The 25801-nt window shown below is 41.5% G+C and overlaps 1 protein-coding gene across 2 annotated transcripts in view; it reads left to right on the forward strand.

Annotated features, from left to right (window-relative positions):
• Nucleotides 1-25801, forward strand: part of CCNY (cyclin Y) — a 235029-nt gene that overhangs the window by 67471 nt on the left and 141757 nt on the right. The window contains exon 1 of one of the 2 annotated variants that reach the window (XM_041765762.1): nucleotides 16739-16826. The exons of the other annotated variant lie outside the window; for it this stretch is intronic. The gene's annotated coding sequence lies outside the window, so the exon portion shown is untranslated. Of the gene's footprint in view, nucleotides 1-16738; nucleotides 16827-25801 lie in introns of those variants that run through there. 2 annotated transcript variants of the gene reach the window in all.

Below are 25801 nucleotides of genomic sequence, written 5' to 3' on the forward strand. Positions count from 1 at the left end.
CCAAAGGCAAGACGCTCAACCACTGAGCCACCCAGGCATCCCAAGAATCAAATCTTAAGATGAAATATATGGATCACTTTGCCACATGCTGCTGTCACTGTGGTCAGTTCTTAGTGAGACTTATCATTTTGGTGTGCTCTTATGCAGACACTGTTAATATTTGAAATGTCATGACTTCTTGTGCCTATTAATCCAGGTTTTTTGTTTTTGTTTTTAAGGCAGGTTTCTCATTTCTGACTTACAGGAAACAAAATTTGGAGTTCTAATTTTTTTTTTTTTTAAATTTATGATAGTCACACAGAGAGAGAGCAAGAGAGAGGCAGAGACACAGGCAGAGGGAGAAGCAGGCTCCATGCACCGGGAGCCTGACGTGGGATTCGATCCCGGGTCTCCAGGATCGCGCCCTGGGCCAAAGGCAGGCGCCAAACTGCTGCGCCACCCAGGGATCCCAAAATTTGGAGTTCTAAATCGAAGTTATGATAATACTGTTACATTAATATTTTTTTCTTAAATATATTATCTCTTAATGTAGAAAGTAAGCAAAAAGTAAAATTACAAATTATTGTTAGAATCATGCTGACTTTCATAGTTGGTGTTTATTTACCTTTATTGGAATCTTTGTTTCTTCATACCGCTCTGAGTTAACTGTCCTTTCATTTCACCCTGCAGGACTCCCTTGAACATTCTTTGCAGGCAAAATCTAGTGGTCATGAACTTCCTCCACCTTTGTTTATCTGGGAGTATCTTAATCTCTCCTTCACTTTTGAAGGAGAGTTTTGCTGGCTATGGGATTCTTGGTTGATAGTTTTTTCTTTTATTTATTTATTTTTAATTTAGTATTACTTTGTTTAGTTTTTTCTTTTAGTACTATGAATGGATTAGACCACTGTCTTCTGTTCTCCAAAATTTCTGAGGAGAAATCTTCTGTTAATCTTACTGTGGAACTTTTATAGGCTTGTTTCTCTTTTGCCACTTTCAATATTCTTTCTTTGAAAGTTTGTGTGTCTTGGTATGGGTCTCTTTCAGTTCATCTTTCAGGAGTCTTTTGAGCTTCTTGGGTGTTTATATTCATGTCTGTCATCAAATTTGGGAACTTTTCAGATATTGTTTTTCAGATAATCTCTTTGTCCCTTTCTCTTCTTTTCTGGGATTCCTGTGATGCATATTTAGTCTACTTGGAGTTTCATGAGACCCTTAGGCTCTTTTCTTTAATCTTTTTCTTCTGTTCCCCAGCCTGGATAATTTCCATTGTTCTGTCATCTAGTTCATTGATTCTTCTTTCTGCTTGCTCAGATCTGCCTTTGAATCCCTCTAGTGAATTTTTTTATTTTAGATATTATATATTTCAGCTCCAGAATTTTTTATATAAAGATTGCTATATCAGTATTTCTGTTTTGTTCACATACCATTTTCTTGACTTTCTCACCTCTTTCTTTAGTTCTTTGAGAGTGTTTTAAAGTCTTTTTCTTGTATATCTGCCATCATTTCTTTTCAGGAATCATTTCTGTTGAAATTTTTTTCCCTTTGAATGGATCATATTTTACAGTTTCTTTGTATGTCTTGTGATTTTTTTGTTGTTGTTATTGTTTTTATTGTTTTTGTTTGTGTTTTGATTGTTGTAGGCTTTCTCTGTGCCAAGGGTATGTTTTAGGTCTTTTCTGAGCCTTTCCTTGGGCATGTGCAATCACTTTCTAATTTTCCTTGTGTATATAATGGTTTTTTAAAAAATGTTCTAGTCTTTTAACATCTGGGTCTCCAAAGGGGAAAGAATGAAAAATAAAGGAGTCGGCCAGCTCTTTCAGTACCCTGGAAGTCAGTACCCAGAAAGGGAGGGGCTTGCAACAGCAGTTGCCAGCCTCTTTGTTGGACTCTGTGATCAGAAGCTACAATCTACATACAGTCAGAGAACAGATCCCTGATATTTGGAGGACAGGGTACTCTTTGCCCACCTTGGCTGCCAAAGCTATATGCAAGCTGCTGTGGGCATAGGGGGGTGGGTTTCTACTGTTGTGCTAAAAGCTGCAGTTTACTCTCTGGATCTTACCTGGAAGTTGCAAGTCTTCAGTGGACTCCAGAGTTCTAAAATAGTTCTGTCAGACAGACTCTGCCAGTACACGTAGGGGAACCAGATTGCTGGTGCTTCCTACTCTGTTGTCTTCCCAAAGTCCTACTCAAGGACTTTTTCTTCTGAAACCTCTTGCTCATGCCCACTTGTTTCTTTTTTTTCTCCGCCCCCTATTTTTTCTCCCTCTCTAAAATAGGAATTACGAATTTAAGAGTGAAGAAATAAGATATATAATGAGGCAGCATCATTTCCTTTAACAAAGTACTGGTGGTTCTCTGTTTTATCCTCTTTTCTTTATTAATCTGCTTCCTTAAAAGTGACCCAGACTAGTGACTCCTGCATTATTCTCCCTGAAGTCTTGTTTATGTACAGTAATAGGGAAAAATATTTTCACCAGAAGGTGATAGGTGTAGTGCTGGCTTTCTGAGCTCTGTTTTGTGTGCCTGCGTGTCTGGCTGTGTGTCACTTTTAATTCTTACAAGTTGTTGTTCTTTTTTTTTTTTTTCTTTTTTTTGATTGAAAGGAAAAAACCTCTTACCCTCATATTCTATTGTTTCTGAAAGAAGGCTCCATTTAGGGCTTAGGGCTCTTTGGAGAGGCAGAACTTTCATCCTTTAGGGAGTTTCAAAGCTGTTCTCAGGTAGCCAGTGTGTGAGTGTCATGGGGTTGGCACCTCAGAGAGGATTCTGGTCTCCCTCAGCACGTGTGTTGCTATGTGACAGTACAATTGGTTCTTTCTGTGTCTCCCTTCTTTTGTAAGCCATGATCTCCCAGAAGGGCTAGGATCTCTATAAACTTTTTCATATCCCTTGTCCCCCAGCACAGTGTTTTACACAGTTTAGCAAGTGTTCAGTAAGTAGTGTACATAGCAATGAATGTTTCATTTTTATGAAAGTTAGACCCATCTCTCTCCCTTCATAAGAGACACAGGCAGAGGGAGAAGCATGCTCTCCACAAGGAGCCCGATGTGGGACTCGATCCCAGACCCCAGGATTAGGCCCTGAGCCAAAGGTAGATGCTCAACTGTTGAGCCACCCAGGTGTCCTGGCCCATCTTTTTCTTATCTTTGGTAAGGATCAGGGGAATCCTGGAATATGGAAACCTGGAATTTAGAAAGCTGTAATTATTCTGAAAGCTCCCTTTTTTTTTTTTTTTTTTTAAATTTTTATTTATTTATGATAGTCACAGAGAGAGAGAGAGGCAGAGACACAGGTGGAGGGAGAAGCAGGCTCCATGCACCGGGAGCCTGATATGGGATTCGATCCTGGGTCTCCAGGATCACGCCCTGGGCCAAAGGCAGGCGCCAAACCGCTGCGCCACCCAGGGATCCCTGAAAGCTCCCTTTTGATTAGTAGTTTCATTCTCACTCCTTCCCAAACCACTTATCAGAGGCTGACTGGTGTTTCACCTCTCTTTTTTGCCTCACTCCTTCCTAGCTGAAGCATGAGAAAGGGCAGGCTGCCAAGAGGAGGCGGGTGGAGGGGAAAGCAGGCCTGGATAATCCCTGAATTGGATAATTAGCTCTTCTGCTTGGTCCTGAGTAATTGAATGTTACCATCTCTTGTGGTACTGCTAATGAGCCGTGGTGCCCTCGTGTTTCCACTGACTCTCTAAGGAACAATTTCTACCATTCTGGGTTCTCTGTTCTTGGAGGTGGGGGCAGCACTCCAGCTTTGCTCTATAGGGTGGATGTGGGGGGAGCTCAAGGTAGTTCACATTGGTAGAGGAGGCACTTACATGAGAAAAGAAGATTCCTGCTGAGCCTGCTTCATCCCCTACCTGCAGCTATAGGAGTGGTTGCTGAGGTTTTCCAGTATTTTTGGGTGGGGAGTTGAGTCACCCCTGGAGTCCTCTGCTGGGTTTTTCCCCACAAAGCTCACCAGGTAGAAATCTGTACATCTGCTCTAGCCGACTCATCCAGTGTTGTTTTTCTTCTTGACAATAAATGGTCATTTGCAAGATTCCTTTAAAGCTCTGTGTTTCTAGGACTCTCAGTTTTGAAGGGTTATAATCTTAGCTATTTGGTACGGAAAATTTGGGAGCATTAGAGTCAGATCAGTTTTCTGCCTACTACAGTTCCAGTGTTGGGGTTAATGGGTGGTTATTCAAAGTACTGCTTATTACAAAGGTGTCCCAGGGAACTGTTTGACCTCTACACTTCATAACACAGCCCTGTTCCTGCCCAGAGCTAGCATCCCTCTGTCATTGCTGTGTGAATTCTTAAGGAAAATAAACAGGGCAGAAAAACTTGAGGCTAGTGGGAACTTGTATTCTGAAGAAAAGGGGAGTTTTCCTGGTACCTGGGCCTATGTGCAGGAAGCAGTGATGTCTCTGGTAGCTTCCTCCCATCAGATCTCTTTACTTTATTGCCTGAATTCTGCCTGCTGAGTTCAGTAAGTTTTATTATTATTTAGATATAAATATTATACCTTTGGGATGCTAAGGAGCTATCACTTATTTTCTCCAACCTTCAGGGGTGGGGGTTAGTTTGTAACTGGCCACTTAGCTGTGACATCTCTAAACTAAAGAAAAGTTTTGATTGGTGGTGGTAGAGGTTAGGGGCATGGAGATAATTAGAGCTGGGAATACTTTGGAGACTAGGACATGCATTTGATAATGGGCACCATTTGATTTTTTGGCCCTGGATTGAGGCAGCTTGAGTCCTAGAAGGTGAGGGAGAGGCACAGAGTTGGTAGTGGGAGGGAATCAAAGTATACTCTTGGGGTCAACCTTGTATGCAGGGCACCAGAAGAGCCCTTTTCCCAGACTGAAGACTGAGAACTCTGGCTAGAAGTAGTGATGCTGGCAGTGCCTGAGTTGTGACTGAACAATTCCAGTAGATTCCTTATTTATGAAGAGATCCCCAAAACTCCCTCAGTAAGGTGTTGGCTATCTCCTTTCCTGCCCACCTACTCATATGTGTCCTTTCTTTCAGCTCCTCATGTTGATCCACATGTGAAGTAGAGGATGCTCTGGAGAGTGATGTTATTGTCAGATATCAGGAGTATGGAAGGGGCTGGCCAGCTTTCTATGGAAATGTATCTTGAGTTCCAAACAAATGTTGTAGGCCGGTGAGGTTTCTCCATTTTTTCTATTTCACATTTTATAAAGTTCCTGCTTTAGGGTGTATTGCTGTGTCTGCTTGATATTAAGGCAACTAAATGCATCTTGAAAGTTGGGGTTATTTTGAATATCCTTCCCTAATGTGTTCAGATCATAGCCCCCTACCACGCTGTGAACCCCATGTCTGGCTGCTGATGCTCAGCTTGACTGACTGCCCAGGGTTCCTTTTCTATCCTCAGGCATGCTTGCCCATACTCAGGGACACTTGCTCATGTTCAGAGATGCTTGCTCATGCTCAGGATTTTTTCCCATGCTCAGGTGTGCTTGTCTATACTCAGGGTTGTTTACACATGTTCACAGATGCTTACCCATGCTGAGGACTTTTTTTCCATGCCCAGGGATGCTTGGCCATGGTTAGGGTTCCTTCAGGTTCTGGTGCCTTGTGCTTCTCTGTTCTCCTTTCCTGGAAGCCTCCTGCCCCTCCACTGATTTTGGGTGCTGGAATATTGGAAGTGGTGAGAAGATGGTGACATGACCTCAGATCCCAGCCTGCCTGCCTGCCATATGGTCAACACAGGAAGAATACTTATTAGATTAAATTCAAGGATGAGCATCTTCCTGCAAAGAAAAACACAGGCTATTTTTTGGTTTGTTTTCCTCAATTAAAAAGGAGTTATATCTTTTCTACAATAGATTTATTTATTTTTATAGGCAGAGTTTTGACAGGGAAATATGTAATTGGATTTCCCCTTAGCTAATCCCAATGATATGCTCCCTTTAATGCCACACTGGGGGAAAAATACTATAATTGTTATATTGAGAACCCAGAAAGAGCTTTCTTCTACAGGATGTGGACAATTGAGCTGAATACAGGATCATCCTCTAAACTGGTATTGGAGGCTACATGCCCCTATTGAAATGGAAGGCCAGGCTTATTATTGTTCTCCTGTTTTTAGGGGTACTCAGAAGACATGGAGCTGGAGTCCTACTGAAGCCTTTTGGACATGCCAATCTCGCTTTCCTGGTTTGAGCCACGTGGCTAGCCTTTCTTTATATTTGGATTCCCTTCCAGCGATATATATTTGATGTGGGCAGTTTTATAGAAGGAGCCTGTTGAATTCTGTGAAATACTAAAAATTTTTCCTTGTAATTTGGTGAGTAGGCCTTCCATTTGAAATCTCGTGGTACAGCGCTGGGGGTTTTGTTCACCTTCTAGAAGGGGAAGCTGTACAATTAAACTCCTTCTCATCCTCTACCCCTAACTTGGGGAATGAATGTTCAGGGCATTTCAGTTGGTCCCTTTGGATTAGCCATTTCACAAAAAGAGAAGATACTTTGCGTCATGGTCTGGAGCCTTGTAGTTGCAGACCCGATTGGATTACTTGAAATAACTCTTGTGCTTGGTTAAGACCATGCTTTGTTAAGAATGCATATTTCTGTCCTTAAAAATTATGAGTTTTTCCTTGAACATCTCTCTGTTATCCCTCAACTAAAAAAAACTATCAGTAGATCTTTCCAAAGTTATCTACTATTTGTTAGATAATTGGGATTAGGAATATAAATGTGCAATATGTACTTAACAGTATATTCAGTGGAGAGAATTCAAGTACATGAAAACAAGGGAGTCTCTGTCTTTTCCATCCCCCAGTACTATAACTTGGTCATCCTTCTTCTGCTTTCTTTTCTGGAGTCTTTTAAAGCTTTTGGAATGGAATGGTTAATGTTGTAAGTTGGGTTGTGAACAGTTGCTGTGGCAACCTTAGCATGAATTTCCAGACTATTGTGTTTTTCTATTTAATAGTAAGCATATGGTGGCATTAGTCTATTATTTTAATGTGCACTTTATTTCTTTGGCGGGAAGAAGATAGAGAAGAGAGACTTTTGAATGTGTGCTTTATGGAACATTGAAATACAGTGTGGAGCACGTGGCAGAGGTGCAGCCCACATGTCAGTTATGTTTGGTTGTGTCTGCCACCAGCAGTCCCTTTTTTGGTGGAATTTTATACTGCGTGCCCTGTGCATCCTTGATTCCTTCTCAGGCTTAATAAGAGTAGAACTTACGGAGGCATAGAGGCGAGTGCAGAGTTCTATGTGAAGGGATATTTGTTCACCTGAGGAGAGGAGGCTGCAGATGTTCTCTTGTGATCATGCTATTTATCTGTCTAGTTAAATGTTCATTGCTTGGGAGGTAATATTGACAGGATCACAACACACATTTTCCTTTTTGCTCTGTTATTTCCAAATTACATGAGTATCTGTCAGTCTTTGCCTTCAACAGCTATCCTTGAACAGAATCAATTCTAAATTCCCAAAGTATTTTTGGAGGGTGAGTAGGGAGTGGCTCCTTTCTCATTCTGAAGTTTTTGTTTTTTTTTTTTAAAGATTTATTTATTTATTTATGATAGACATAGAGAGAGAGAGAGGCAGAGACACAGGCAGAGGGAGAAGCAGGCTCCATGCCGGCAGCCCGACGGGGGACTTGATCCCGGGACCCCAGGATCGCATCCTGGGTCAAAGGCAGGCACCAAACCGCTGAGCCACCCAGGGATCCCCTGAAGTTTTTTTTTTTTTTTAATCAAAATTAGTGGTATAGTGGATTGAGGGAAATTTATTTTCACAAGAGAAAGGGAACAAAATATTTCCAGCTTTACTCCAGGATGTTGGAGGTAGAATGAACAAAGGCTTAGAGAAACTGACATTAGAAATTGATTAAAACAAATCAACAAACAATATTGTCTCATTATTTTTCCTTCCATCACCCTGCTTAATTATTGTTCTTGTTTTCTAATTATGGAGAAAAGTAAAAATAAAGTATTTGTCTTTTACCTTGATCTAGGCACAAAGATGAAGGAGAACAGGTTTCCTCTAGGTAATACCTTATTATTAGGTAAACAGATGACATTTAGAAGGCCATGTGTTCCCCGTGAGACTGTGTAGTGCAGTGGGGGGCTAACTGACCCCAATACCAGGCGGAGCTGGGATGCCTTGGAGCCAGCTGCCTTCACCAAGAAGGCCCGCGCCTGTGAGAGGATCCCAGCTGAATACCGAGGAGCCTGCCTGGGGATAGGGCCTGGCGGTAACTACTGCGGCTCCAGCGCGGCTCCAGCGCGGCTCCAGCGCGGCTCCAGCGGCTCTGCCTTTCCGTCAGCTCATGCGCCCGGGAGAGCCTGCCTGCAGACAGGCGCCGGGCTTGGCTGAGACAGCTCCGGCCACTGCTGGCTGCGGGGGCCACCCACCCAGGAGCTCGGGTAGCTGTGGAGTAACTGTGGGAGCTGGGAAGGAACAGCTGTGAATAGAAAAAAGGGCTGGTGTCCTGCTTCCTGGAGGCTGGGCCGGAGTGGGAAGAAGATGGGGGAGCAGAAGAAAAATATAAATCTAAAGTGAAAAAAGAAATTGTCTTAAGTTAATGTACAGATGTTCCTAGGGAAAAAAGTGCAGGGAGTGCTTCAAAGAACTCACATTAAAGTAAAATAATATTTAAATATAGAGATAGAAGTATTCTATCTGTATGTTAAAAAGTTGTCTGTGATTCTTATACACAACTTAGATGGTACAGAAGAGCAAAGTGAGAAAAAAAAAATCAACCTTGTTTTATCCCCTTAGATGGAGGAAACCTCAGAGGTGCATGGGAAGCTCTGACTTTTCAGAACAATGTCAAAGCCCACACTAAACTGAGACTTAGAAACGAAACAGTGGAACAGAATCTTTTATCTTGAACAGGACCAAGAAAGAGACATGCTCATGAGTGATACAGGTGGATTTAAGGTGGCTCAATTAGTTAAATGTCAGCCTTCAGCTCAGGTCATGATCTCAGGATCCTAGAATGGAACTCCAGCTCAAGCCTTGAGCCTGGCTCACTGTTCAGCAGGGAGTCTGCTTCTCCCTCTGCTCCTTCCCTGACTCATTCTCTATCTCACTCTTTCTCTCAAATAAACAAACAGAATCTTAAAAAAAAGCCAAACATCTTGATTCTTTCCAGCTTTCATCCCTGCTGTAGTTGTATACCAGCCTCACAGTTTGAGACCCCAGATAGGGGGACAGTTATTAAGAGAGATTTTAAAAAGTTCTGTCTCAGAGTCTAAGGGAACACTACAACATGTAATCACAGAAGCAGTATGGATAACTTTTGGGAAATCATCAACAGTGGAAAAGAAATATTATAAGATACAGCAAATAATGTCTTTTTTTTCCACAAAAAGGAGAAAAGACAGCCTCTCTGCACTCTGGACTGGTGAATTGACTTTATTATTTTTACTTAATTTTGCTAGAGAGGCTGATTAAATAGTTAATGGCTATTTACAAATAAGAGCTAACTAAGAGTAGGCCTAAGTTCAAGCAGGAGAAATTCAGCACAAGGATATCATAATTTTTGAGAGAGTTGCTGGACAAGGACAGTCAAGGAAATGCCCTAGAGCTCTGATTCAGCTTGAGCTGCATCTGAAACAACAGTGGGTATGTTTCAGGCACAGTAGATCTGGGACGAAGCCAAAGACTTTGCATTTTTAAAAAGTTCCAGGTTACACTGATGCTGCTGGTCTGGAGAACACTGCTCATTATGTTTACTGTTGGTGGATTGGGGGCAGGGCTTAGAACTTTTGGAAAATATAGAAGAGCATGTTGGTTGGAGGTATTAATGGTGGTGAGTGGAGGGTAAGGGGCCTCTTACAGATTGAAAAGCATGTGCAGCTTTGTTGTCACCATTTTACCTTGCACAGATTTCTTTAGTGTTTTGTTAGAGTGCTCCAATCTTGACCCTCACCTGTTAAGTACTTTCATCAGAGACTAAGAAGGTAAAAAAGTATGTCAAATATGAAGCATCAAAAAATTGGCGGGGGTGGGGGGTGGCTAGTTAATAGTGTTGAATGGCAGAGTGTGGCTTTAAATGATCTTGGTACATTGGAATGTAGGACCAGTAAAAAGTAATGTTTAGCAGTGATACATGTAAAATACCTATAGTTAGAAGTATAAATACAGGAGGCTTGAAAACATAGGATCGAGGCTTGGGGATTTGGGTTGACCACAATATTGTTTAAAACAAGATTATGGTGAGTTATATCTTTTCCATTTTATAGCCTGTTTGTGCTGCTAGGCTAAACTGGGAAAGAAAAGAAAAAGCCAAGATAAATTTTGTGTTCTACTAAGGGATTTCTTCCATGGCCAGGCCATAATTATCAGGCCATTTGTTATAATTCTAGCACCACATTTTAAGATTTTGACAAAATTGAGAGTGTGTTTTGGGGAACGAGACCAAGATATTTAAAAGGGTATTGACAGAGATTACCTAAAATGGTTGGAGGAATGTGTCATGCTTAAGCCTTGAATCTATTTAAGACATCACATAATAGTTTTCTGCAAATATGAAGATGTTACATGTGTTTTATGAAACATGGGTAAGAGTAGGTCCAAGGTTGAAAAAAATAGGAGGATATATATTTGGCATCAATATGAAGAAATATTTTTAAATGATGCAATGCTCTTTAAAAAGTGGTGAGCTCCCCCTAAATGTGTGTTTAAGCTGAAGTTTGAGGAGTATCTGGAATGTTCTAGAAAATCTGGGTGGCTTTGTTGGGTTGACCATACCAGGATCTTACTGAATTATAATCACTACCTTTATTTCTTGTTCATATCATGAGAGGTGCAGGTGAGCTGTGCACTGGCTTAATTATCTATTATCAGGACCCGGATTGAAGAAGCAGCTTATTTGGGACATGCAGTTTTCATGAGGAGGACAGGAGTATAGGAGAATCTGAGCCAAAGCATGCAGTTGTGTTCACAGCTTCTATGGGGATAGAGAAAACATCATGTTTGCCAAGGGTGTCACATGGCCAAAGTCAATGAGGTTGAGAAGTGAACTTCCAGCAGTTGCAAGGATATGGTCTATGACAGGGGATAGTGGCTATGAGGGGGGTGGGAGTTATAACCCTGTTACAGGAGGGAGAATATAGTGGAAAACAGTCTAGTTTACCGTACATGGAGATTCAGCTACCTTAATATTTCTTGATTGCCTACAAAAAAATCAGATATCATGCTAACACAGGGAGGATTCAGAGATCAATAGAAATAGTTCCTTGAGGAGCTCAGTCTAGAAGGGCAGAAGGGGATAAAATCAAATAAATTACTATGCAATTTAATAAGTACAAAAATAGCTGTATGTTTCTAAAGTATAGAAGCAGCAGAGATGAGGGAGTGATGGGGGTGGTGGTGGGTGGGGGGTTGGTGGTGGGACAGGGAATAAAAGAGAAGCCTTCCCAGAGGAAAGGACATCTAGCCTGGATTTTGAAGATGGAATTAAGAATTTGCTAGGTAGGCAAGAGGATGGGGGCCAGATTGTGGATTAGGAACAGCAGATGTGAATCAGAGGCATACACAGTGGGTTGCTTCATGGAAATGAAGACTTGTTCATTGCTGTATCTTTTGTATCTAGAATAGTGCCTATTGAATGATCCATCTGTTAAATCTTTTGGTATTGTGTTAGAGGGGTATGGAGGGAGGCACAAGAGAGGCAGACACTAAGAGGTGATTTTTATGCTGTTTTTCATATGATTCTTAGGGATTAGAGTAGGAGAGGTCAAGATTGGAGTCAAGATGAGTTGCAGGAGAGAAGTGGTGAAAGTCTGCAGGAGGTTAGGAAAGGATGAGGTAGATTCAAGGGCTATTTAGGGAGTAAAATAGGTAGGACTCAGTGGGTGATTGAAGGAAGTGGGGGGAGGGTAAAGGGAAAGGAGTCTAGTATGAATTCAGTGGTTGGATGTTGGTGCTAAAATCACCAAGGTTGTTGGTGCTAAAATCACCAATGCAGGAGGAGAAAGAGCAAAATTAAGATTGAACTAGAATAAGATTAATTTTGGGTTTATGTTTAGAGTTTGAGGTGATTATCAGACATTCAGATGAAGATGTCTGGCAGGCCGCTGGATATATATGATTCTGCTCTGAAAAGATATATTTGAGCTTATTAGCAAGAAAGTGGCACTTACACCATAAAAATAAACGAGATTGCTCTCAAGTGTGAAGTTTAAAGAGAAGAGTGTCCTCAGAAGCTTGAGGACCTATATAGTGTGTATGACATGGGCAGAGGAAGAAGCTGTTTGAAGGAGATTTAGGGGGAATGTTCTCATAGGTGGTAGGAGAACCGGAAGTGATGTCTTATGTAGAGGAGAGGATTAAGCAAGCAGGGGGTGGTTAACTGTCAAATGGCCAGAACACGCTAAGGCTGAGCACATGGACTGTTACCATTGGAGCTTGAAGGCATTTAGGAAGGTGAAAAAAAACTACTCCTGTGACACTTAAATGGAAGAGGAGGTAGAAATTTGGAGTATTTACTTTTCAGAACTTGACTGAGAATTGTTGGGTAGATGTAATGAGTTACACTATGTAGCAGACATGTAGCTCTCTCCCTGTCTTCCATAAAGGAGAGGGGCAGAGCCAGTGGAAGTTGGACTTGACCTCTCCAGCTCCCTTCTGCTGCTGAGCTTCTGTCAAAGAGTGGAACTTCTAGCCCAAGGGTTTGTAGTCTTTTTAATCTGTCTCTGCTGTTTAGTTTTTTGATTCTATATAACAAATATCATCCATTTAGCGGCTTAAACACACATTTATAAAAATAATAAAATAAGCTTATAACGGTTTCTGTGTGTCATTAGTCTGGGCATGTCTGGGTCCTGTGCTTCATAGTCTTTCACAAGCTGCAGTCCAGGTGACTGCCATGGCTGGGCTTTCCTCTGGACATGTAATGGGGAAAGGATGTACTTCCAGGTGTACTCACAGAACTTGGATGTTGGAAGGATTCAGTTCCTTGCTGGCTGATGGCTGGAGGCTGGCCTCATTTCTTTCCTGTGTGATCTTCTCTACCATGGTAGCTTACCTCATCAAACCCACCAAGACAGAATGAGTGTCTGCCAGCAAGATTGAAGTCACTGCCTCCTGCAAGCTTATCACAGAAGTGACATCACCGTTGCTATATCCTGTGGATTAGGAGCAACTCACAGGCCTCACCCACATTCAGGAAAGGGAATTATACAAGGGAATGAATGCTAGGAGGTGGGAATCATTGGGCAGATGAGGAACCTAGAGACTGCCTGCCATAGAATAGAACTCCAGGATACATCTCTTATTCTTAGGACTTTTGCAGCATGCCCTCAAGCAACTTGAGGTCCATGGTTGAAGGGAGTGATTTACTTGATGCCAGCAGACATTTTCATACAGGAGATGAAATGTGATCTGAACTTTGAAGCAGTAGCTTCAGAATTTCCGTGTATAAGAGGGGCTTAGGGCTAGAGTAGTAGTCTGATTAGCAGGGGTTACATACAAGCACAGTTTATTTAGGGTAGTTTGGGAGGTAGTGTTAAAGCCTTCTCAAGCCACACCTTGAGACTGACACTGCCCTGAAGAATGCAGAGATTTTGGCTAGCCAAGAAGGGATGAGGAACCAGGATTAAACTGGTCATTCCAGGCAGAGAGAACAGCAAGAACAGAGTCATTGGACCTTGACAGGGCATGGTGTATTTTGGGGAGAAGGTAAGCAGTTTTATGAAGATGAATCATAAAGTCCATAGAAGGTAATGGAGAAGAGTGCAGATGGAAGGGAAGTTTGGAAAGTTGTATGCCTTCAGAGGAGTTGGAACTTGGTCCTATAGGCAGAGGGGGACTTTAAACTGGAAGAATGGTATAATTTAGATCTGTGTTTGAGAACAACTTATCTCCGGCTGCAGCAGGAGAATGATAGAGGGATGGGAAGGTGCTTCTGCCCTTCAGGTCTGCCTCATTGGGTGTTGGAAGGAGACAGGAAGGGGTGCTAGCAGTCCCAGGAGCCAGTCCTGCTCATGTCTATGTCTCCTGCTTTTTTTGCTTTTTTCTTCCCATACTATTTAAAGAACAGCTTTACACATCATGTTAGCACCTGATTTTCAAAAGGGAGGGAAATTGGCATCCATGGTAGGTAGTGACACTAGTGAGTGCTGTCAATCAGCAACTTGTGATGTGACTTGGAAACTTAGGATAGCTGGGTGTGTGTGTGTGTGTTGTTGGGCTAGGATTTGTGTGGGTGTTACCTCTATCCTTGATTGCCCACCATTTACTTTGATGAAGCAGACATTTTTGGGTTTCTGTAGATTGCAATACTCATCTAGGTGACATAGTACTCTATTTGGTTCCTATTCCTTTCACCATTGACTCACAACATTTACTTCCAGTGGTGTTACGAATTACCATGGAGGTCCCATGGATCTCTGGAGATCATTCATTATCGGTAAGAATGGGGGATGCTTTTGATTGAGAAGAAATTGGAATTATATTTTTGAGAAGAATCGCAAAATAAGTCATAAATTTGGAAAAGCATGATACTAGGTACCTAGAATTATCTCCTGAATTTCCAAGTTAGATTGTATTAAATTTACCTGAGAAAATGGTAGTGAAGGTACCACAGAATAAGAGCAAGATTCCTTATTGCTTCCGGTCTTTTTTATTATACAAAACTACATGTCAGTGATTTATTTGATTGTTGTTAATAGATGGTTGGAATGGGAACCGGTTGGAAGGATGGACTTGAACCACCTGCTTACATGGCTTAGAGATCACTCCAGCCATGACTGCTTTAGCTTCTGGAAACATTATAATCTCGTTCAGACAGATTGCAGTGGGATCAAACTCTAGCCCAGAGGAAACCAGGGAAGAAAGAGTCCAGCTTAAGCACAACAGGAAGGAAATTCAAGTCTGGGAACATTCTCAAGCCTCTTACATTAGTCATAATCAGTAATGATGATTTTACAAATCATCAACCCTCCAGTCTCAGGGTTTTGTAACAACAAAAGTTTATTTCTTGCTCACCCAAAATCATACATGCTGTTGAGGTGACCCTTTTCATCTTCTCCAGGGTCATGTCAGTAGAAGGAGAGAGGTGGAAGAGGTATATGTAACTGCCTTAGTTTGGAAGTGAGAAACATCATGTTTCCTTACAGCTTATGAGCCTGAACCTATTATTTGGCCCCAGCTCATTGTAAGGGTGCCAGGGAAATGTGAGAAGCACATGAAACACTGATCTTCGCTAGACTTCCTGGACTGCTTTGACCTCTCCTAAAAGCTCTTCTGTCAAGAAGGTATGTTAGAATTGGTCACCTTGATGGACTGTAATACAGGTGTTTTCCTGATGCAGTGCCTTTCAGGGGCAGTAGGAAGGGCTGATCCTATAGCGGGCTCTGGGCTCTGGCATCAGAATCTGAATTCTTGATCCACCACGTCCTGCGTGAGCAAATTATTAAGCTATTCTGCCTCAATTTCTTTATTGGTAAAATAGGGTCACTAATAGGACAGTTGTAAATATAAAATGATTCTTAAATGACTAAAGTTTAGAATACTGCCGTACTTATCATCACTGTTAGCCTTAAGAGTAAGTCCTTTTTAATCCTGTGTCAGCAAGATCATTGTCCATTTGCATGTGTGTGTGTCAGGAGCTAATAAGTTATCCTCATATATGTTTATGGTTTTATCTATAGAGGAAAGAAATGTTGATGGTGGTTAGTTTCAATTAAAATATTTGAGCATGTTTGTCTTAATTAAGGGAAAGGTTAAAACCCAATTCCTCAGAATGCATTTGTAAACACTGGATGCTTTATTTATTTTTTCATTTAAAATTTAAAAATATTTAATTTATTTATTCATGAGAGACAGGCAGAAATACAGGCAGAGGGAGAAGTAGGCTCCCTGCAGGGAGCCCGATGCGCGACTTGATCCCAGGACCCCGGGATCACAACTTGAGCTGAAGGCAGATGCTCACCCACTGAGCCACCCAGGCATCTCAATACTGGATGCTTTAGAGAGGTTTTGGTTGTACATGGTTTTAATCCTCTGGTGTGCCTTCTGTGGCTTCTCTTAGGTATTTGAGAGAATTAAATCTGCATCTTTTAATTGTGCTAATTTATTTTAACTTAGGTACCCCAGTAATAATGAACAAGGCAGCTCTCAGAACTGATATCACTGTGCTCCAGAGAATTCTGCATGCATTAAGGATCTCTCAACATATCACTGTATTGACAGGGTTGGGAGAGTGACAAGCAAGCCATTAGGAATAGTTGACCTCTCCGGCAATCTGTTCTCTTTTCTCATCAGCAGTTTCCAAGGAAGCCTTCAGCAAGATGTTGTGTGACATTCAGCTGATAGCATTTGCAGTCAATCTAAAAAAGCTCTAAACCCATGGCCTTTTAGAGTGTGTCTCCTTTAGGAAAAATCATTAGTAAAGCTTGAGGCTGAGGCTGTTAGGTATAAAGTGGATTTTGTGCTATAAGGTAGAAACTGAATCATATAGCTTCAATTTTAGTGAAGGGCTGAGAATTTATGTACTGGAGAGCTAAGTAAGTGCCCTCTTTCATATCAGGGTTTGCAAACATTAATGGCTAGGAGCAATAACAGGTAGGAAACTTTCTTCTGTGGCCTGGGTGGAGTGTTTAATGAGCTTGTCTCACAACCAACACATACCTGTATCTGCCTGCAGTTGGGATGGTGAAATGGAAGGGCTTGGAAACCGTTCTTTCTAGATCACTGCATCTTTTCAAGGAAAACTACTGTGCCACCAAGCTCTCTCTGCCTAGGAGGGAGAAACTGCAGAGAACACGACAGAAACATGCCCTGTTTGAACCTGCAGAGGAACTAGCCAACCAGTTTCCACATACCAAGCTCGAGAGCCATGTACCACGGACAGAATTCATATAAGGTAACTCTTTTGTTTGCAAGACATCGTGTTCTCAGGTGTGGTGTCACAGTTCTACATAAAATGATAAATGGGTTAAGTTATAACTGAGCAGATGCTATTGGAACTCAGAGAAGAGAGGGTACAAGCATGAGAGACATGCAGGGGGACATTGGAAGGTAGAGACAAATGTGGCATTTGTGAGTAGGGGTTAAGTGGGGGTGAGTAGGGCTCTGATATGAATCCTGGCCCTATTGCTTAATTACAGGAGATCAGATGAAGGCGGTTTACTTGCTTGTGCTCAGTTTTCTCCTCTGTGGAATGGGGATCATAATAGTAATTACAGCATATAGTAATTATGAGTTAATGGATGTAAAGTACTTAGGATGCTATCTTGACATACTGTGAGTACTCAGTTGTATTAGCTCTATTGTTTAGGATCTCTTGGAGAAAAATTAGTAAAACGCAGGTTGAGGTTTATTGTGAAGCATCTCTAATGTGATGTGATGCTAAGGAATTTGGATTTTATCCTGTAAGCCTTAAAAATGTTATGTAAAGAGGTGGCACAAAGAAAGCATTTTAGAGATACGGGAACATCAGCAGAGTGGTCTAGGATGGGTCTGAGGTGGAAGAAGACTTGCAGCAGGAAGACTGAGGACCTCTTGGAATAACTAACACAAGTGTGTACCAGCGCGTTGGACCTTTCCCTTTCTTTGCAGTATGGAGATGTGCTAAATTAGTGGTTGAGCGAATAATGGGGGAGAGAATTTAGAGACTCTCCCAGACTAGACCTCCATAGACATGACATTCACTTTAGTTTCATCCCTGTTAATTCTTTGAATTGATTTTGAGCTTTATTTCATAAAATACTTAAAGAGTATGTATGATAAAATTACAAGAAAAAGAAATATGGCCATCATATTTCATTAAGCACAGTTCAGATTTGGTCCAGCAAATGATTTCTTCCTTATTCAATTTTATTTTTCTCTATGTGAAAAGTTTTGGTGACTCCTGTTCTCAGTTTTCTGTTGTTCTTAATTGGGGTCCTATGCCTGTGCTTGCTTGATTTTTTTTTTTTCCTGTGCTGTCTCTCTTTTTCAGATAAAATAGTGGAAATATCATGTCTCTAAATTCTAGAAATTTTCATTTAAATCACTTTGCTTCCTACAGAAATCTGCATCATGCGTTAATTTTTGTTGATAAGCAGAAGTGTATGATTCCTGTCCTTCGTGCAAAAAGAGTGCTTGGTAACATTCTAGAATTGTTGGCCCTGTATGCCGGGAGCCAAGTTGTGGAATCTGGTCCTAAAGGTCCTAATGAGCAAGCTAGAGCTAGTTGGGGAAAGTAGGTCCTCCTGGATATTCTGGGTCTTTATCACTGATCTTCTCTTGTTTCTTGAGAAGGTGTGAAGCAAGCTGCTGTGATGGTATTTTTATGCCTCTGACTTGGCACCAGTAGCTTTTAGGTAAATGGATTTGAGGTCCAAAAAAGGGTGAAAATGGCCGGAGTGTGATTTGAATGATATAAAACTCACACCTCTCTGGGGCTTCTGGAGAGTGAATGTGGGATCCAGGGTCACATTATCCAGTCCCTGATAATTGAATCATGAAGAAAAGCACTGTCTTACCTCAAAATCTCATTTGAAAATGTAAACAGGACAGCCCCGGTGGCGCAGTGGTTTAGCGTCACCTGCAGCCTGGGGTGCGATCTTGGAGACCCGGGATCGAGTCCCACATCAGGCTTCCTGTATGGAGTCTGCTTTTGTCTCTGCCTGTGTTTCTGCCTCTCTCTCTGTGTGTGTCTCTATGAATAAATAAACAAAATCTTTAAAAAAAAATGTAAAGAGTCTCACCTAAAAAATAAGAACTGAATGCTGAGTAAACTTAAAAAAAAGCTCTCAAGCTGCAAAAAACATATGCTTTCTTTTGGCAGTTTTGCTTGTCAAACCTAAGCTGAATATGAGTGGTGGCTAACTCTTAACCATTAATTTGGTGTCTAGATGGAAATGAGTCTGAATTCTCATTTCAAAATCTTATGTTAACTTCTGTCTTTGGCTGGCTAGGTGAAAAAAGTGTCATTGTGTAGTAATTAAGAATCCTACTATGTAGCATTTTAGGCCAAATGTGAGCCTGTCATGGCCACATGTAAATTTGCATATTTTCTTTTATTTCATTTATTTCACAGCCAGCTGAATTGATAGGATTGTCATCTAACTGAGATCAGCCTGCGTGCCCTCATGCTGATGCCTCCTCTGCTTTGGTGCTGGATTTTGGATGCGGGATGAAGTCCAGAGGACTCAGCTAAGGCCACAGGGATGCAGCCACACAGGTGTCCTCTAGGCCACCTGTGGAAAAGCCCACCCATGTGCTTTTCCTTTCTAAGGCCAAATGTAAAAAGGAGAGGATATTTCTTCTTTAGGATGGCATTCCTGCTTTGTGGACTTTTTGTGAAGTTATTCTCTCCATACTGTAGGGTAGATCATCATTAACACAACATGGTGTTTCATGCTGCTCTCTCACTTTAATTGAGGTAAATCTCGACTCTCATTTTCCAGTACTCAGCTTGATGCAGGTTTACCACACTGGTATCCTGTCATATCTAGGTGTCTCTTTCCTTTGTTATTTTAGACTCCTTTGCCATGAACAATCCAGAGCTTGCTAGTCTACCTTCATTTTCTCTTCTCCAATCTAAGGCCAAGTGATTTTCTTTTGATGCCCTTTGGTATTTAGAAGAGTCAGATGGTTTTTGTCAGGGATTCAATTTCATACCCTCTTGGCTTGTTGTCAAAACTGCCAGTTGCTTGTGAGTTTGCCTACCTGGACTCCGTTAACCTGGAGTCTGGGGTGAACTTTTACCCTAGTTAGGAGCAGTTCACTCCCTGTTGTCCTGAGCTTAGTCACTCATTTTCATTCAGAGTATCATTTCTTACAGCTCACCCTGTTTGTTTTTTTTATAACTTCTCTTCTGATTTATTTTCTGGCTCATATAGTAGCCTGTTGGGTTTGAATCAAGTCATTCTGCACTCTCTTCTATTTTTGCTATTAATATTTACTATTATTAGTCGTAGTACAGGAGTTAGTATAGGCCAGACATTGTTCTCAATCTTGGGTGAATTGTAACTCCATCCTCATAAAAATCTTACGAGGGTGAGTACTCCTGTTATCCCTGTCTGGCAGATGGGGTAACAGGTACAGAGAGGGTAAGTGACTGCTCCAAGTCATCAGGTTACTAAGTAGGGGAACCAGGGTGTGCACTTAGACAATGTGCACTGAAGCCTGGCTCTGAAGCCTGTTGTCTTAAACACTGCTCTATATCACTTGCTAGTTCTTGGTACCTCTACTCTCTGGAATATTTTTTTTCTTTTCTTTTTTCTTTTTTTTCCATTTAGCCTGGTGGCTGCCAGGATGGGTTAGTCCATTCATATGGATTTTAGCCACAATTTTATACAGGGAATTGTGTTTGGGAAAAAGTATTGGGCTTAGAATTAGATCTGGGTCCTGGCTTCAACATTTGCCTAATTGTGTGACTTTGGGCAAGCTTCTTTAACCTCTCTTACCTCAGTTTCCTTATCTTACAGTATGACCTAACTCATTAGCATTTGAGAGAACTAAATATGAGTATGTACCAAGGTGCTTTGCATATCTGAGATGTTCAGAAAATGGTAGTTATTATGCCTATTCTTAAAAATGTTGAGAACTTACAAACCTTTTTTAAAGATTTTATTTATTGAGAGATACAGAGAGAGAGAGAGAGAGAGAGAGAGAGAGGCAGAGACACAGGCAGAGGGAGAAGCAGGCTCCATGCAGGGAGCCCCATGTGGGACTCGATCCCGGGTCTCCAGGATCAGGCCCTGGGCTGAAGGCGGCGCTAAACCGCTGAGCCACCCGGGCTGCCCAGAAATATCTGTTTTTAAAAAGATTTTATTTATTTGAGAGAGCATGCACCCATGGGTGGGAGGAGGGCAGAGGGAGGGGGAGAAGCAGACTCCCCACTGAGCAGTCCCCATGCCCTGGGGCTTGATCTCAGCACCCTGAGATCATGACCTGAGCTGAAGTTAGATGCATAACCCTGCCTGAGCTACCTAGGCACCCCTAGAAATACCTATTTTATATTCACATTTAATCAGTCAATTCTGGTTTATAATGGATGGGATCAAAGAGAGAGGTTTCTCTTAATTTTCATTCAGTTTGGGAGAAAGGGAAGACTTATTATTGTCACTTAAATGCTGAAGGGATAGGAGAAAGTTTTTTGCCACTTAAATGAAAATGAAATACTTTTAACATCTAGTTAAGTATAAAGTTATCTATGTTTTGCACATTTTCCCCTGTTTATCTTTAAAAAAATATTGACTCATTTAATAGTCTAGCTATAGTGAAGGTCCTTATAAATGTTTTCTCTAGAAGCACAATATTATTTTGTATTTGCTTTCAGTAAATTGCAGTCTTTTAAACTGATTTCAAATTTTATTAGGTGGTATTAAGTCATCCACAGTTACTGCCTTAATGGGGCTGAAAAATCACTTAATTTTTGAGTCGCTGTTCTGGGTATGCTTTGTATGCTGAACTTTCTACCTTTCCACCTCGCTCAGTCTCTTAAAATAAGATGACTGACCCTCTTTGGGTAGCATTTTGTCTGTTTGATATTTGCCTTTAATTTGGTTTGACTCGACAGATAGTTGTTTTTTTTTTCTCTTCATTTATTTAATAGTTTTCTACTGAAAGCCTTTTTTGGGGGAAGGAGGCATGTATAATGAGGGTGTGGTGTGTGTTATAAGCAGCAGGTTATTTTGGTAAACTGAGAATTAACACTTTATTAAAGAATGTTTTTTTCTCTGAGTTTGTTGAATGGTAGCAGATGTCTGAGTTTTGTTTTAATGACTGAGTCCTTTGGAGAACTGTGCAAAGGCGGCTTTTGTGCAAGAACTTTGGCCTGCCTTAATTCCTGGGGTTACTTGCCATAGCCAGGTTAGGTAAATGATTACAAGTAGCAGAACACAGCCCTTTGAAAATTCTCAAATTTGCTTTTAATGAGTTCCAGTAATGCTGCACTTATCCAAAGGTCACTTTTTCAGTTACCTAATAGAAATCATAGAGTAGAACATCAGAGCTAGAGATGAGACAGCCATTCAGGTGACATCTGAGTTGACCCTTCAGTGTGGCAGTGAGGAAACTGAGGCCAACGGAGGGAATCCCTATGCCAGTGATATGGTGGCAGAGCCAGAGAAGGCAAGAGCCTGGCTCTGTAGTCAGATGCCTTGGGCTGCCTGCACATGCAAGCGCAGCTCCCTAAAGGGTCTGGGGATTTGGGAAAGTTGCTTAGACTCAGGGCCTTGTTTCATCATTTGCCCAAAGTGAATAATAGTTCTACCTGTGCTGTGCTTTGTGGTTTCTGGAGTGTTTTCTCATTCAATATCTCATTTGATGCTCACAGAATCTCTCAGGGAGATATGCCTTTTATTACTGAGTGCTGGGGGGATCCCTGGGTGGCTCAGCGGTTTAGCGCCTGCCTTTGGCCCAGAGCGCGATCCAGGAGTCCTGGGATTGAGTCCTGTGTCGGGCTCCTGGCGTGGAGCCTGCTTCTCCCTCTGCCTGTGTCTCTGCCTTTCTCTCCTCTCTATGTCTATCATGAATAGATAAATAAAATCTTAAAAAAAACCCAAACAACTTATTACTGAGTGCTGGCTCAGGGTCACCCAGCTTTTACATGGCAGGACCAGCACCTTGTCTTGTAACATAGGAGTGCAGCTGAGAACCAAGGTATTGTGTCCCAAAATATTCCCTCCAAAGTAGGCACATAAGGATTACAAAATTCATGCTTTAAAACTCGTGCATTGTGTGATTTTAGATAGTTCCTTTCCTGAGAGCGGATTTGCCTTTAGGTACAATTCTAGAGAAATGCCTAGTCCATATTGTTCTTCAGCTATACCAGCATGGAAAGTGAAAGGAAAAATGTCAGATACAGTATTGTTATAAAAACAAACAGAACCGTGATTTCTGCCACTAATATCCTCTTCCTGCCCCAGCAGACTGGCTGGGACATGAGTCTCTGGGTTTCTTTCTGGTTCTGAAGGGGTCCTTCAGGTGTAGCTGTGGAAATCCCACTTCCCACCCCTGCACATCTGCAGTCATGCCTGCATGCACAGGGAGGTGGGCCCCATGCCTGTGCTGCAGAGATTGCCAGGCTGATGGGAGAGGGTCTCCTTCCAAATAGGATTGGCTTTGGGATGCAGTTCCCATAGCAACGATGCCACAACCCACTTAATTGACTTGTTTTTTATTATTTTCTTCTGTTTGGCCAGGAACCTTGGATAGGCCTAAAGATTATTGCATTGGTGTTGTATTAGATTAAAAATTGTTCTGTAAATTCGTATAACCTGATTGGAAGGCAACTGGAAGATATATGTTTTAATTTATTCATGCCTTTTGACCTAGAGATTTCCATGTAAAAGAATGTATCCTAGAAACTGTTATATGTTTGCAAAGATCTAGGGAGTTTATCATAGCATAGTTTATAAAAAGCTCTTTATTGGAGCTTGGTTGAATAAGTTATGATATATTCCTAGAATGGGATATTATACAAGGCCTAATTCAGCTTTGTACGTACTACTCTGAAAAGGTACTTTAAATAAGTAAGAAGGGCTCACTGAAGAATCCTAGGGAAAGAGTAATTCAGTGTTGGTTTGTAACATCATATAGAGTGAGAGGGGAGTGAGAAACCATTGAGGAAGAAAGGAATGAGGAAAAATGTGTTCTATTAGTTCAGAGGAGGGGTGGAGGGAGTGTAACATTATTGAAGAGGACTTTCCACTTTATAAACTTCTCTGTGTTGTGTAAATGTTTAAATAGTTTTATTTGTTGCTTTTGCATTCAGAAAAACTGAAAACAAAACCAACAGATTATCCCTGGTCAGTAACTCAGCCAATGCCATGACCAGTCTTGGTTCTCTGGGAGGGCACATTCTCTTTTATGCTGCTGAGAGGTTCCAGAAGGGGACTGCAATTTCTGGCTGTCTCTTCGGGAGACTCTTAGCCCTGTTGTCAGCCAATAGCACCAGGAGGTCCGATGGGCATTCTCACATTAGAGCCTTCATTCAGTGAAAACCCTGGCTGCACCAATACACACTCACCATGGACACCCACACCCATTCTTGCATACTCACCCTCCTCTCCACTTGCAGTCCCCAGGATACCTGTGGGATTAGTAGCACTTTAGGCCTTAGCTCTGAGACCTCTACAAACATGTCGTGTTGTCTGGTTGCCCAGCTGGCAACAAGTTCCTGGGAAGGCCTGATAATGAAGAAGGAGACAGAAAAAGTATAGAAATATAAACCAAGGTCTCAAAAAAACCCATCATAATTCAAACTCCATTCAGCGTTGGTGCAAATAGCCCAGTGAGCCTCACTGTATGAACATGGAGTCGCTGAGGTTTATGATAACTTTGGACAGGCAAAATACTGTTTAAAACACTCTGTTCAGGATGGCAGAATTGTGTGCAATAATACGTTTTAAAACATTCTCTTAGAATTTCTTTAATAGTGTGGTACATTAAAGTGTCAGTTATCTGGAAAATTTCTGAGGTGGAACCAGTGGTTCCACTGACTTCAAAGCCAAAATCCATCTTCTTGGAACTCTGTCTCCAAAATAAAATGCTAACTTGAAGCCAAAAATCTTTCTGGAAACTCCTCCACCCTGGAGCAATATCCTGAATTGTCAATTCTGCATAAGCCAGCACTCTGACAGAAAGGACTTCAGAAGAGACTTCACAATTTTTTTCTGAGGAAGGAGCTAAATTTCCACCCACCTATGTATCACAATAGGCTTTGTGGTTCCTTTGTTATTATTAGATTGATTTATGAAGAGGAGAAGCCAGTGCCTCTGGCGCTTCCTGTCTTGGCCTAGACGGATAGAACCACAATCATAGAGACATCGATGCTCTCTTCAAGGTGTATTTGTGTCTTATGCAGAGCAGAAATAAGATTTTTAAAAAAGTATTTGGTAACTTTAAATTAGTGGATTAATTCAACAGGCCCTATTCACAAATTTATTAAGCATTAGTGAAAAATCCACTGCGTAAGCTGAAGCAGTAGGGCATGCTACAAGGGATCAATTTTGTCGTGGGACTTAATTGGTCCCTGACTGGACTGAGGCATTATAATATTGGCATGGAGAACCGTGGGTGTCAGGATTATGGCCTCTGTTGGGTCTTTCATAGTAGTGACTAGATAAGGTGCTTGACCTGGAGGTCAACCCCAGTGCAGGGGTCTTAAATCTGGCTGCCCATTGGAATCCCCTGAGTGACTGACAGTCCTCCAGGCCCAGGCCTCTTCTCAGACCGAGGCATCAGCATTTTTTAAACTTCCCAAGTGAGTCTGTTGTGCTGCCAGGATTGAGTGTTCCTGCAGTCCAGATGCATTGGTGAATATTTGATCTTGTGTAGAGAAGAGCTCTCTGATGGATGAGGAAGAACAGTGTTTAATTCCCATTCTTGCCTTCCTGTCCTCATGTCCATTTGAAGAAATAAGCTTACCTTCTTCTTGATAAATCACACATGTAATATCGTAAATTAAGAATGGAATGAAAGAGAACAGAAGGCTTAGGTTGAAAATGTAAAATGAGATGGAAATGAGGCTTAATATAATTTTAGAGAGACCTTAAGGGCCTGTTCTGACTTTGGCTCTCAGTTTTGTAGCAGCCAGTGCCGAAGGAAAGTCTCCAGTGATTCCCAGGCTTTGTTCCCTCTGCTCTTCCTTGGAGTATTTGGGCTGGATACAGTGCTGTGCTAGGGCGTTTGTGTTTTCACATTGTGTGTGTACACGTATGCACATACCTGTGGTTTGAACGAGGCTCAGTACCCTTGTGATTCATTGGAATAATTCCTGCATGAAGTAGAACAGCTGGAACACATTAAATATCAACATTGACGAAACTTTGCCACACTGGATAAAGATTCATAAATAGAGAGTAGACAAGAGTATATGCTATAAGTATCTATTTATATGAA

The sequence above is a fragment of the Vulpes lagopus genome, chromosome 8 (genome assembly GCF_018345385.1).
Source record: "Vulpes lagopus strain Blue_001 chromosome 8, ASM1834538v1, whole genome shotgun sequence".
Classification (NCBI taxonomy): domain Eukaryota; kingdom Metazoa; phylum Chordata; class Mammalia; order Carnivora; family Canidae; genus Vulpes; species Vulpes lagopus.